The sequence below is a fragment of the Corapipo altera genome, unplaced genomic scaffold (genome assembly GCF_003945725.1).
Source record: "Corapipo altera isolate COAL_440 unplaced genomic scaffold, ASM394572v1 113, whole genome shotgun sequence".
In the NCBI taxonomy this organism is placed as follows: domain Eukaryota; kingdom Metazoa; phylum Chordata; class Aves; order Passeriformes; family Pipridae; genus Corapipo; species Corapipo altera.
In genome coordinates, this window is record NW_020884895.1 from 5,877,925 (window position 1) to 5,890,819 (window position 12,895).

General features: G+C 39.9%; 1 long non-coding RNA gene across 1 annotated transcript; it reads left to right on the forward strand.

The window, feature by feature from the left end:
• The first annotated feature begins 316 nt into the window (after window positions 1-316).
• LOC113949039 lies at window positions 317-12,329 on the forward strand. The gene is made up of 3 exons (XR_003528316.1): window positions 317-352; window positions 1,717-1,848; window positions 12,264-12,329. It is a non-coding gene; the product is annotated as an uncharacterized LOC113949039 (long non-coding RNA).
• Window positions 12,330-12,895: the final 566 nt, after the last annotated feature.

Below are 12,895 nucleotides of genomic sequence, written 5' to 3' on the forward strand. Positions count from 1 at the left end.
GAATTAACCCTTTTGCTCCCACACTGACGAGCTTCAAGAATGCTCCATGGACACTCTTCTATGGCATTATTAACAGGCTGATGTATTGGGTTTGCTTGGCCAGGTTTTGCTGGGGGGGGGGCTACAGGAGTGGCTTTTGTGAGCAGCTGCTGGAAGCTTCCCCTGTGTCCTGCAGAGCCAATGCCGGGCAGCTCCAGGACAGACCCACCACTGGCCAAGGCTGAGCCCATCAGGAATGATAGTAACACCTCTGGAATAACATGTAAGAAGGAAAAAAAGTTATTGGGCAGATGAAAATTGTAACCAGAGAAGAGCAGAGTGAGAACATGTGAACAACATTGTAGACACCAAGGTCAGTGCAGAAGGAGGGGCAGGAGGTGCTGCAGGCAGCAGAGCTGAGGTTCCCCTGCAGCCCCTGGTGCAGACCGTGGTGGGGCAGCTGTGCCCCTGCAGCCCGTGGGGGAGCATCGGGGTGCAGAGATCCACCTGCAGCCCAGGGAATAGCCCACACTGGAGCAGGTGGATGTTTGATGGAGGCTGTGACCCCACGGGAGGCCAGTGCTGGAGCAGGGTCCTGGCAGGGACCTGCTGACCCATGGAGAGAGGAGCCCATGCTGGAGCAGATTTCCTGGCAGGACTTGTGGCCCTGGGGGGACCTATGCTGGAGCAACCTGTTCCTGAAGGATTGCACCCCACGGAAAAGTGACCCAGATTGGAGCAGTTTGTGAAGAACAGTTGCACATGGGATGGACTCACACCAGAGAGGTTTGTGAAGGACTGTTTCCTGTGGGAGGGACCCCATGGAAGTGTCATCCTCATCCTCCGGTGGGTGCCACTACTTTGCCTCTTACCTCCCTACATGTCTCTGTCCTTTGTGTCACCTACTTCAGTGTGTCACCTTTCCCTGGAGGAATGCTTAGTCTTTCCCTTTTCAACTAAAATTTCTAACATTGCACTCCTCAGTAATAAATTGGTGTCAAATATGTTTCATAGCATTCCCATCCCAAGTCATTTGGCAGCTATTTTAAAAATAAGATTGTACAAGGATTAGCAAAGTCAACTATCTGTAAATATTGAAGATGACTTAGCTAATGGTGAAGATGTAAGGCCACACGGTGACTAAAGCAAATATTTAAAATAGAAAAGCACTGAATAGAGTTGCTTCCTATCTCAATCACAGGAAATTCTTAAACAGCTATCCTGGCAAATTACAAAAAAACACATTTATTCTTATGCTGGGATAAGATATGGGAGATAGGTTTTAAATTGAGGGACTTTCTATCATACCTTAAAGTATAACCCTCTCCTTTTTGTTAATATTTTAGATATCTTTGCACAGTATAGTTCAGACACTGCGTGTTTATTTGAGGTCTATAGCATCATGTTATTGCCAGACACTGATAAGTCTAGCCTCCATGTCTGCTTGAAAACTGTACTGGGAAAGCCATTAAAATAAGGAAAACTGAATTAGGATTTTATGATGTTTGAGAAAGCTGCAAACCTGAGATAAAGAATTCTTTTTTCTTTTTTTTTTTTTTTTTGGAATGGGCACAACATGCATCTCAGAACAAGCCTGTGTTTACTTCAGTAAAATGTGGATTTAAATGAATGTGGATAGGTAATGGAAAACATCTCCATTTCTAATCCTGCTGCCATCTCATTAAGGGTAGACAACATCCTGGTTCTAACTGAGAAATTATTCTTTTTCTGTTGCAGAAGTAAGAACCTCAGGCTGGCTGAGTGAAATGTTCCTTATAAGAGTACTTCAGTGCTAATGACAATAACAATAAGGAAAGCAGCAATTCAGTGCTGGAGGATGCTGCTGAGGAAACATTGATATGAGGGCAGGTAATTAGTGCTGCAGCTTCTATTAAAATTAGGTGGAGGAAAAAGCCAAAATGGAGTCATTGGAGGAAGGAGGTTATTAAAATGACAAAAAAAAAAAATCTTATTTACACTGTGAATCCAGCTGAACTAAGTAAACTAATCAATATGATGGGCAAATTCTATTAACAGTAGGAAAAAACCTGAATGAATAATTAAAAGTATAGCAAAGAAAAGTAAATATTTGGGGCACTGGGACAAAGCTGACAGAGCCTGAGTTGGTCAGTGTGGTGGAGTTGTTGCTCTTTAGCTTTTTTCTGACTCTCTAAAATAATCAAAGATGGAATAGTGCATACTGTCCCTTTCAGCAGTGTAGAACCTTTCGCTGTTGCCCAAATGAGATGGGGCATATGTGTGGGAAATGAGAAGAGAAAAATGGATCTGTTTGAACACCAGATAGAATTTGATTCAGCCAAAGTTGGAAGAAAACTTCATGTCAGATTTTTGCAGATCCTTGATGAATAATTCTAATAGAAAATAGACCTTTCTTTTTGATATAGCGTCAGAGAAGCCAAACAAGTTATAACAATTATGAGTTTGGCTCAGACTCTTCAGTGAATATATATGGAATTAGCCAACTTGTTCTTTCTGCAAATTCCAAGTAGCCTTTTTAGCAACAGAACAGTGCTGCATTTTTCCCCCAGCTTAACTAGCAATAGAATTTTTTCTTCCAACTTTGAATGTTGTTATTTGATTTAATGGAAAATTTTGAACCTCTTTCGGGTCAGGACTGGGATATTTCTCTTTTTATATAGTTCCTAGAATAATGGCCTCTTGATCTTGATTGGAGCCTTTCAGGGCTTCAAATAAATTGAACCATTTTTGTTGCTTATGCCTTTGCCTTTGTGTTTTGGAATTGGGAGAGGGATTGGGACTGGTTGGGGCATGGTGACCTACATGTGGTACAGTAGAAAAATGAATGAATGAGAATTCACGTTTGGTAAAATCAGAGATTTTTCTTTACAGCATTATCTGTTGCAGAAAAAAAAGAATCTATTTGGCTCAATCTGCCTCTTTTTTTTTTTCCTTGCTGCAATCAAATAAAATGCAGGGTTTAGTTTTGTGTCAATGAAAATTAATTAGCATAAATTGTAAACCCACTCTCTTTCTGAGAGCGCTAAGTTTCCCTGTTATTTCCTTTTAAATGGAATCCTAAAGGGGAAAAAATCAGATACCATGGCATAAATATTGCATTATACTTAACTGATTTATATTTATAAAGCTAATTCAACTTCTTAATGCAATTTAAACAGGGAAAAGGTTTCTCTGTTAAGGCTGCTTTAGAAGTTGGATCGAGCATGCTGATGCAGTCAAAATGAACTGGGGTTCTGACCTGATTGTCTCATTTTTTACATGACCTCTTCCCATTTTCTGATGTTATTTTCCTCAGTTAGGAACGTGCTCTAGTGAATTTCTTTGCTAAGAAAATAACTTTGTGCAAAATACACATCTGAGGTGACAGCTGCTTCTGACCTTCATGCATATTGTATTATATAGTGCTGGTCAACTTAGAGCTCTGGCTTATTGGAAATTTAGTCCTTGACATTGTCCCTGTTTTGAGATCAGGACACGTGGAAATTGAAAGGCTTTTCACAGCGTAACACAAACGACTGGCACGATGCTAATCCTTCCTAGGTGCTGGGCAATGTCACAGCAGGTCAGGTGTGTTCCCTGACATTATGTGAAGTGCAACAAGTTACAGTAGGGATTAATGAGGCCCTCTTAAGAGCCTGGTTTTTAATGGTCCCTTTTATTCAAAAAGGGAGTTAGTTTTCAGAGATTAAAATATGAGAATCTTTAACTGAGGTATGTGGTACATGCAGCTGTTGCTGAGTAAGTTACCAGTAACACAGCATTAAGAGCTTTCATGAGCCAGAGATTTGAAATTCTCTCCAAGCAGGAGGGAGGTAGGAGCTGGTTTAGACAAACTTCATCTTAACTGGATCAGAGGCAGGACAGGAAATCGTAAATATGAAATATGAACTCAGAATAATCTCTAATTGATTGCAATTTTGCAGCAGAGCAAGGGAATACAGGTGGGGTCTGACATCTGGCATAGGATGTGTGACTCTGGACTGTTTGTTCCACAGGATGAGTTCAAATCACAGTTCCAGGTACCCAGACAAATAACTCAGGTGATTAGTTCTGTAAATGTAGATTCTGCTGTATGGTGAAGGAGATGGATTAGAGTGAGAAGTCTGGAAATTTTCTTTACAAGACCTGCCTAAGGCTGAACATTGCTCTTCTTGTCTGGTACAGAGAAAGAATGGCTCTTTTTTGTCTCTGGAATCACACTTCCTACACTTAAAACTGTGAAATCACCCACCTTGAAGGCTGCTGAGGCGACTAACATTTCTAGAGAACTGACACTGATTAGACAGAAAACTGCACAGTTGTGCAATGCATCACTATCACAGAAAAATGGATAAGCCTAAACCTTCTGAAACAGAGACAGTGCAGTCTTTTAGACTGTAGTACACAGGGTCTTGCTGTAGCCTCTTCCTTTAACCTGCAGTCACACAACTAAAAGAGAGTAGGTTTAGATGAGAGATTAGGAAGAAATTCTTCACTATGAGTGTGTTGAAACACTGTGACAGGTTGCCCAGAGATGGATGCCCCATCTCTGGAAGTGTTCAAGACCAGGTTGGACAGGGCTTGGAGCAACCTGGTCTAGTGGAAGGTGTCGCTGCCCATGGCAGGGGGTTTGGAACTAGATGGTCTTGATGGTTTCTTCTAACCCAAACTATTCTGTGATGCTGTGACACTGCACTGTCCCATCTGCTGCTGCTGCTTTGGTCTGTGATAGAAATTAATCTTGTTCATTCATGATAAGGCAGGTCCATGTAGGAGCTCTGAATATGCAAACAGCCTGCATGAGAATTAGTTGTCATTACTTTTATCTAATTGTGATGTCCTTAAAAGGAAGTAAATCAAATGTTTTAACCATGCCAGGTCGAATTCTCATGTGCTGGCTACAGAAGTGTACCTGGACATCTGTGTGGATGAACCTTTAGCGGGATGAAGCTGTTTGTGTGTGTTGGTGCTGTGATTCTCAGGCAGAGAATAAAGGAAAGTTGAGCACAAATGTGGCTCAGATTAGTACTGCTAAAGATGTTGGAAGGAAGACAGGGACCATCTGTTACAGAGCAGGTTCTGCTCCCCACAGGCACTAAAAGAAAGGTTTCCTTTGGCTCACTGCTTTTAGGCTCCCTAGGGTTTCTGTTTAGGACTGCCCTTTTGCTCATCATCAGAGGATGTCTGTGATCCTAGTAAGAGCAATCAAGTTTAAAATATTTGTTGGTTTTTTTTTTCTTTCCTCTCTTTAATTAGCATGTCTCTTTTCAAAAATAAAGTTAGGTACTACATCATTTCCCTAGACAAGTTATTGAGTCCCTTATTTTATTTAACAATTCTGTGATATGGGCAATACAACATCTCATGTTGGATAATTTATTTCTTCTCTGGCATAGGAAGCCATTAGCCTTAACTATTTATTCAGTAACATTTTTGTTCTATTTAATGGAGTCCAATCCATCTCTGGGATTAGCAGTGTGAATGCCAACCAAGCTTTTGCAAGTGTTTCCCAAAGGCCCAGTAGAAGTTCATATTTTATGTAAAATATAAATTGTAAAATATCATCTATTTTACAATTGCAATGCAGAGTTATTCATTGCCTATTCAAGAACAGACATTTATCACAGCCTTGACTACTGTAATTTTCCTATATTCCAATCTAACTGCCCAAGGTTACAGTGGTCAGAGAATCATTATTCTGCTTCCCCATTGTGACTTACAAGCACTTGAACTGGGATCAGGGAAGAGGCAGCAACAGATTGGCAAGGACATCTCACAGTGCTCCATGGACTTTATGAGATCCAGTCTACACTAAATCATGGCAGTCAGCCTCAACAGGACTTTCAACGATGAGCTTAATATGTCTGCTTAGTAGATAGCAAAGTAATGGTCAGAGAAGCCAGATTCGGGTAAAAATTGTCACCCCTTTACATGCTGGATTGAACTGTTAATGTGTACCTAGTGCTTAGGACACTGAACATTGGAAAGATTGCATAAAATAAATCCAACACACCACGCAAAGAGGGGCAGCAGGAGGCTGGAGTCACCTTTGCTGTTAGCTGAGCTCCAGGGAGCTGGCAGAGGGCAGGAGATGAGGCGATGTAAGGGGAATTTGACTGGCACGGTGAGCAGTGCACACCATGGCACAGTTTCCACAGGGATCAGCCTCATTTCTGCAGACACCTGCTCAGTGGGTGCTGACCTTGCCACCCTTGCATGTAATTAAAAAACATGCAGGAGGTGTGCGCTCCTTCCTAAGCCCTGAAATGTTTTGTCCAACCTCTCTGGCACATCTCCTTTTCCAGGCTAATGTCAGCAACGCCTCCCTAACCTCACAGACCTTCCACTTCTCCTGTTGGACTCCTCACTGCCTTTTCTCTGGCTATGTTTCCTCCTCATGAGCTTCCTTAGGGAACTGAAAGTGTAAATATCTTTGTTACCTTTTTATGTCATAGCTCTAAATTACTTCCCCTCTCTTCCGTATTATATCCATTGACTTTGTAACTGCCTTACCTTCCGTGAAGCATTTTGGCATCTAGAGTGTCTGAATGTGCAGTCTTTGGTGAAGGTGTGCAGGCAGATTTCTGGACAATCTCCTGATGTCCAGCATTGCTATAAACGCTGGTGTGATGTGGAGCATGTCCCTCTGAGCACCTGTTGAGCTTGAATGTCCATCCCACATAAGGGCACAATGAGATTTATTTCTTCCAGGTGGGAGGTTTTAATGAGGCAGGGAAGGTGGCTGTCTCTGAGTTTGCATTTTTAAGTGCTTACAACAGTGCAAACCAGAGCCTAGAAGCTTTTAGCTCCTCTTTAATATATTAGCACTTCTATAGCATAAGGAGAAGTTGTAAAAGTGAAACAATGCTATACAATGGCAAATTTAATAATCTCTAAATTGTTTTTCTTCTCCATTTAATTTCAAAATTCTGAGATATATCATCCGCAAGAAATATACTCTGAGATATAAGTTTGTGCACAAGTAATTTTTTGGCAACTGGTGATTCTTAAGCAGCATGTAAATTGTAATTATTGTAATCAAAATAAACCTGGAATTAAATTTTGTTTTCTATCAACATTCTTAGTAATAAGAGCTTGATATTTTATGCAGGACAATAAAATGGTCCTGAAAAGACTCAATGAGCATTCTCTAGACACTAATTTATTATTATTTTTCTACTATTAATTTAGTAACAGCAGAGCCTCACCAAGGGAGAACACTTTTACCACCATATCCTCTAGATATCATGACTCAGAAGACTGCCATGGTTGTCTAAGGATTCATGTCTAGATAGTCACTCACTTTTCTTGTCAGTAGTAATGTGGTTACTGGCAGAATCCTGGTCAAAGAAGCTGCAGTGATGCGTCTCATCACCTCTGTAGCTCCCAGGAGCTACACTCAGAGGGATGCTCTCCAAACATGCCTGTCAATTCTTGGCCCTAGCAGAGATAGTTTCATCTGCATCATTCTCTGAAACCTGAACTGTTACACCAGCTGCTTGCAACAATACAGAGTCAGATGGGGCAAGCTAAGTGACAGGTTAATATAAATCTTTGTCCTCCTCAAGGTCCTCAGCATTGTTACGGATGTTGTCTGCCCACAGCTCCATTGCTGGTTTCAAATATTATGCAACTTCAGCTCAATGTGGAAACTCTGTTAATGGTCTTAGTATCTTAATGCTGACACCCCCCTGCTAACAGCCTTATTACCGTCCTTAAGTATGGGAGACTGACAGTTTTGAAATAGCAATAAATCAGCTTTTTCTGTCATCTGTTTATCTCAAGTAGGCCAGTGTGAAGCAGCCAAAAGAGAACCCTGAAACCAGAGTGTGACTCTGCATGTAGCAAAATTACCCCTTCTTCCCTATTCTGTTCCAGAAATGTGTCTCCTGGGCTAAGAGTATCTAGATTGAGTTGTGAACATAATTGATTTTCTAATTTGGCCACTGAGCTGAGAAATGAAAATATGTTCAGCTTGGGTCAATGTGATTTTTTTTTTCTTTTTTTCTCCTAGGTATAAATTAAGGAGGCAGAATTCACCTAGTGGTTCCCAAATAGGGAGCCACCTTAGTGCAGTAATGTACAAGCTTATGACTCATCTGCATACATAGAGTGTGTCCATCTCAAATTTGAGATCTCAGATCTGTTTTATTGCTGCTGGTGCTTTTCCCCTCTGATTTACTTTTTTCTTCGATTCTTAAAAATGATAATGTCTTGCAGCATTCTGTCTTCCTTGAATTAAAGTCAATAACCACTTTTTCTGACATCAAAGATCACACTTTCGATCAGATTATTTCATTCAAGTTGGCTCCTCTGACCTCCTCAGCTTTTCCCCAGAACTTATTGATCACTGTTTAATTTTGGTTTTCTTCCCTGTCTCACTAAGAGATTTCAGCGAGGTGGCCCTAATTCGCTCTTCCTACAAAAAATATCACCCTATTTGTTACGTTTGGTGGGGTATTTGTTCAGATATCACAGCATTTGATCCCCAAACCCCTTTTCTTTCATTAGTATTCTGATTGTTGTGAAATCATCTTCAGAGTTTGCTCTAGAAGACTGAGATCTCTATATGAATCAATGCCCTACTAAGAGTCAAAAATATTATGTCTTTAAGACAGAGATTAAATAGTGAGGTTAAAATTAAGCAGCTACCTAAAATTAAGTTTTTGCATATGTATCTTTTTGGCATTTTGGGCAGTATATTTAGTACGTGTGAAGGAATATCCAGTGTCTAGTGTGGTGAATAATGATTTAAACCCTTTTACAGAGCTGAGAAGACAGACAGGTACTGATAAAGACTTTTCTGAATTGTCTGTAGTACAGAAAATCAGGAAACTTTTTTATGACAATATGAAAGTGTAATATGCCAACTAAAGATGAGTAACTAAATCAGAAACCTCTTGTCCTTAATAAATGTTACTTTTCGTCCTAATGCATAATTCAACTAGATTAATCGAAATCCCTCTGCTTAATAACTTGCCAGACAGTAGTTTAATATACTGCTTTTGTTGGTGAGCCACACTATTACTGAATAATTTTTAAAATAGCAGTTTGTCAGGCTGATCAAACAGGGCTAATTTTGAACACTTACATTTTCATCCTCAGTGATTTCTATTCCTTGATTACAAAATTAGTCTCCAAGTAAGGGAGAACTTCCTGTAGATGGCAATGTTACACTAGGATAAAAACTAGTAAAAACCCTACATCTCAGTAGCTTTACTCTACCAGTGAAGAAAAGCATTAACAGCAATTCGAGATACAGCTGCTGAAACTGCTGCAGAGGTAAATATCTATAAACACATCATTTGCAGTAAAATGTAAGGCTGATTGGATCCCTGTCATTTGTTCTTATATGGACTTATTGAGGAATCATGCTTGCTAGGGTTTTTACACCAATTCTGTATATGGTTCAACAAAAGCTGATTTGCCCAAATTGTGGTTTAAACAGATGGCATTCATTTGATGGTCTCATCATTGTCTTCTAGGAGAGCTGCCATTGTTCCAGTTAAAAGCATGTCAGTCTGTTGGACCAGCTCTGACCCTCTCCTGGCAGCAACAGTAAAATCTTGGTCAGTTTGCACCTACTTTGTGGGCACCTTTTAATCCATTTATTTACTTCTTCTAAATGTTTTATTGTGGTGTTTTGTGGAGTATTAGTATATATTTTCAGCAATCCATTTGTATACAGCTGTCAATCCTGTCGAATGCTTAAGCATGTGTATTTAAATATCTGAATTTTCATAGCTCCATGTAGACTATTCAGAAGTTGAAAGCTAGATGTGTCTTTAAGAAGCTTTGTTTTAAATTAGACACTTTCCCCCCATTTTCTTGAAGATTTTATGCGATTTGGGAAAATACTTAGTTATTTGACAGGAAAAATAAGTGAGTTTGGAATCCAGCCCATATGCTATCTGAGATAAAAATCCAGTCACAGAGCCTACATAGATAGTATTCAAAGCACTATCCTGGACAGAGAGTTTATGAGCGATCATTATGGAGAAATATATGTGACTAAACCATCTGTTCTGCAACTTCAAATAGTGAAAAAATGTGGCCAAAGAAGTCAGCACAAAGAAATTTTGTAAACCAGTGATGACCTTAAATTAATCAAGTAAACTCTTCACTGTGAAATGCTCATCCAGATCAAGAAGCACAGAACTGAAAATGCATTTCTTGAGGCCAGGTCTTAGAAAACTTCATGCAAGCAGACCACTGCAGTTCTGTACCATCATGCTGTAACTTTATTTGCCATCATAAGTAATTTGTGAAATAAAGTGTTTTAGTTGGAGGCCTGAGTAACAGCCGTCAAATCACGTAGTTGGATGTGACTGTTTTGTTTACTGGGTATAAGGATGGTTGTGCACAGAAAAATTGTAAAAATTATTAATTTGGACCATAAATGAAAGTTTTTCTCTGTTTTTATAGCCCACAGAATATATACACTCGTGAAACCTGTACTTCAGCTGGGAATCCCTTTTGTCTTAAGTGACCTTTTGCAAGTATCCCTGGGGTCTTCATTGCAATTTTGTTTGACCTTTTGTTAAAAACCAAGCTCTTCTACAACTGATATTTGGCAGAGTGATTACTTGAGCAGAGATTCATTGGAAAAGAATTCCAAAGGCACCGACAGGTGCAAGGCACTGGATAACCAGCTGTAAGACACAGAGCTGCTCTTTGTCCTGGCTCCACACACAGGCTGTATGTTATAATAAGGTGTTTCCTTAACAGACCAAGAGAAGTCAAGTTAATGCTCAGGAAGAGAAATGCAGCCACCAGCCAAGGTGGATGAATGAGAGAATCACATGGTTCCAGATGTCCCACTGAATCTGCACTAAGAAACTTAGCAAGTACCCGTGGAACAGGGGTACACATGGTGTCTTCCTTTGGGGCAGCGTGCATGGGATGCTCTGATGGAGAAAATGGCAGTTGATTCAAGAGATCAACACAGAGATAAAAGGGGAGGAAGAGATCCATCTTCTGTTGCCTTGCTCGCTTGCTGGCTGGTATCACATAGTGTATGGAGGGGAATCACACGTACATATGCATTTGGGAGAACAAAGTGTGGAGAAGAAACTCTAAACTGGTTCACAGCTGGTGAGACTTAATTTGGAGACTGGTTGTTTGGTTGTTTTGTTTTTTTTTAAGCTTCAGAGCGAATTCCTTTCTAATGGTAATGACAAAAATGCCTCAGACTTCTGGCCAAGCTTGTACTTTTGTGGCTGTAACTCACACATCTGACACAATCGCACTTCTGGCACTGTGCATTTCCTTACAACATGCACCAAACATTCAGTGTTTCCTTCAGTTTTCCAGATTCCAGACTAATTCTCCTGCGATGGTGTCAAGTTTTATGTTTTTGTATCTCCAGTACACAAATAACTTTGCATGAACAGCAGCATGAAGAGAACTGGTTCCTTCCTGAATGTTTTATTGTGTTTGTGAGATATGCTGGAATATCATTGGAAACAAGGCATAATTAGAATTGAGCCTCCAACATCAGGACAGCAGTGGTGTTCAGAGCCTCAGCCTTATTTCACTGAGCACCTGTTTTATATCACATGAATACCATTAGTACCAGTGATGTACAAAGATATGAAGGAAATGAGAAGCTAACTGGTCATAAGATTAGAGTTTATGTGTTTATAATATGTCTCAAGGCTAATTTAAATAAGAGAACGTCTTTCATTTGTATTCGGTGGGTTTTACCTCAGGAAATGACTGTGAAACCAGGTAAAGATGAGAAATCCATAAATAACAGCCTCTTGATTCTTTGTCTGAATTTTGAAATGAGTCTCCTTATTTTCTTTCTAGAATAATTTGATTAATTTATCTCTTGGAGCTGAGCCACTAATTCAGGGAACAAGTGATGAATTTAGCTTTCTATTTATGGATGGTCCTTTGAGATGAGATAATGCTTTCACACAGCTTATCAGTTGTTTTTTGAGTGTTGTCTTATTTTCTTTTCCATTTATTTCACTCTTTTCCTGGTGAATGGCTTGTTGTGATTATTTGGTAGTCAATATTTAACATGCAAGTCTTGTGGGTTCATTGTGATAAGTAACACAATGCTGCAACTGTCTCTGTGTTGAATAAACATAGTGCAGGAGAAGAGTCTGATGCTGTCCCCAGGACTGTGAAAGTCTCAAGGAGAAAAGCTACTTAGAAAGGGATAGTTAGAAAACGTTAAAAAACTATTGTCTTGGCCTCACCTTGCTTAAAGTGTAATTCCTTGGAAACTTCCTGCTGTAAGGTTTATTGGGAGGGTGCAGAGCTCATCTATAATATTTGCTGTCATTTCTCTGCAGCAATTGCTTTGGGAGTGAGATCCTCGTGAAGGTACAGCTGTCAGGGAAAGACCTGGAACATTTCAGGCATGAATTTTTGGAACAGTGCACCCACAACCCTTTCCTGAAGCTCCATATGCGTGTATGGAGTGTGTTCAGCCACCCCTAAAGAAAAAGCTGAAGCTCAGAATGGAGGCTGTATTGTGATGCTCTCAGTTGTGTGATCTGGTCTCATCTGGATCCTTAAGAGTGAGAAAGGAATAAATGTGGATTCGTATGAAGATACCATTGACACAACAAAATTAATAGAAGTCACGTTCCTAAATGATTCTGGAAAATCATACCTTTACCCTGTGAATGAAAACGGTTGCAATGAGCATTATGCCAAATGGCAGCCATTAGACTATTTTATGCTTTGTGAAGCTGGGATGGCTTGAATATTGTTATCATCATTTCAATGAGAACAGCACTGCAGCATAAAAATTAAACACAATGTCATTCCTGATTTGCTAGAAATGATTGAAGGATCCCTTTTCTGAAAGCATAAGTGTATCTCCTTCTCCATTCTCATCCTCCCCAGAAATTAAGAAATGACGTCTGAATCACTGAGAATATTTTCTGCAGTGGGCTAATTTGTAGATGTTGAGTTCATA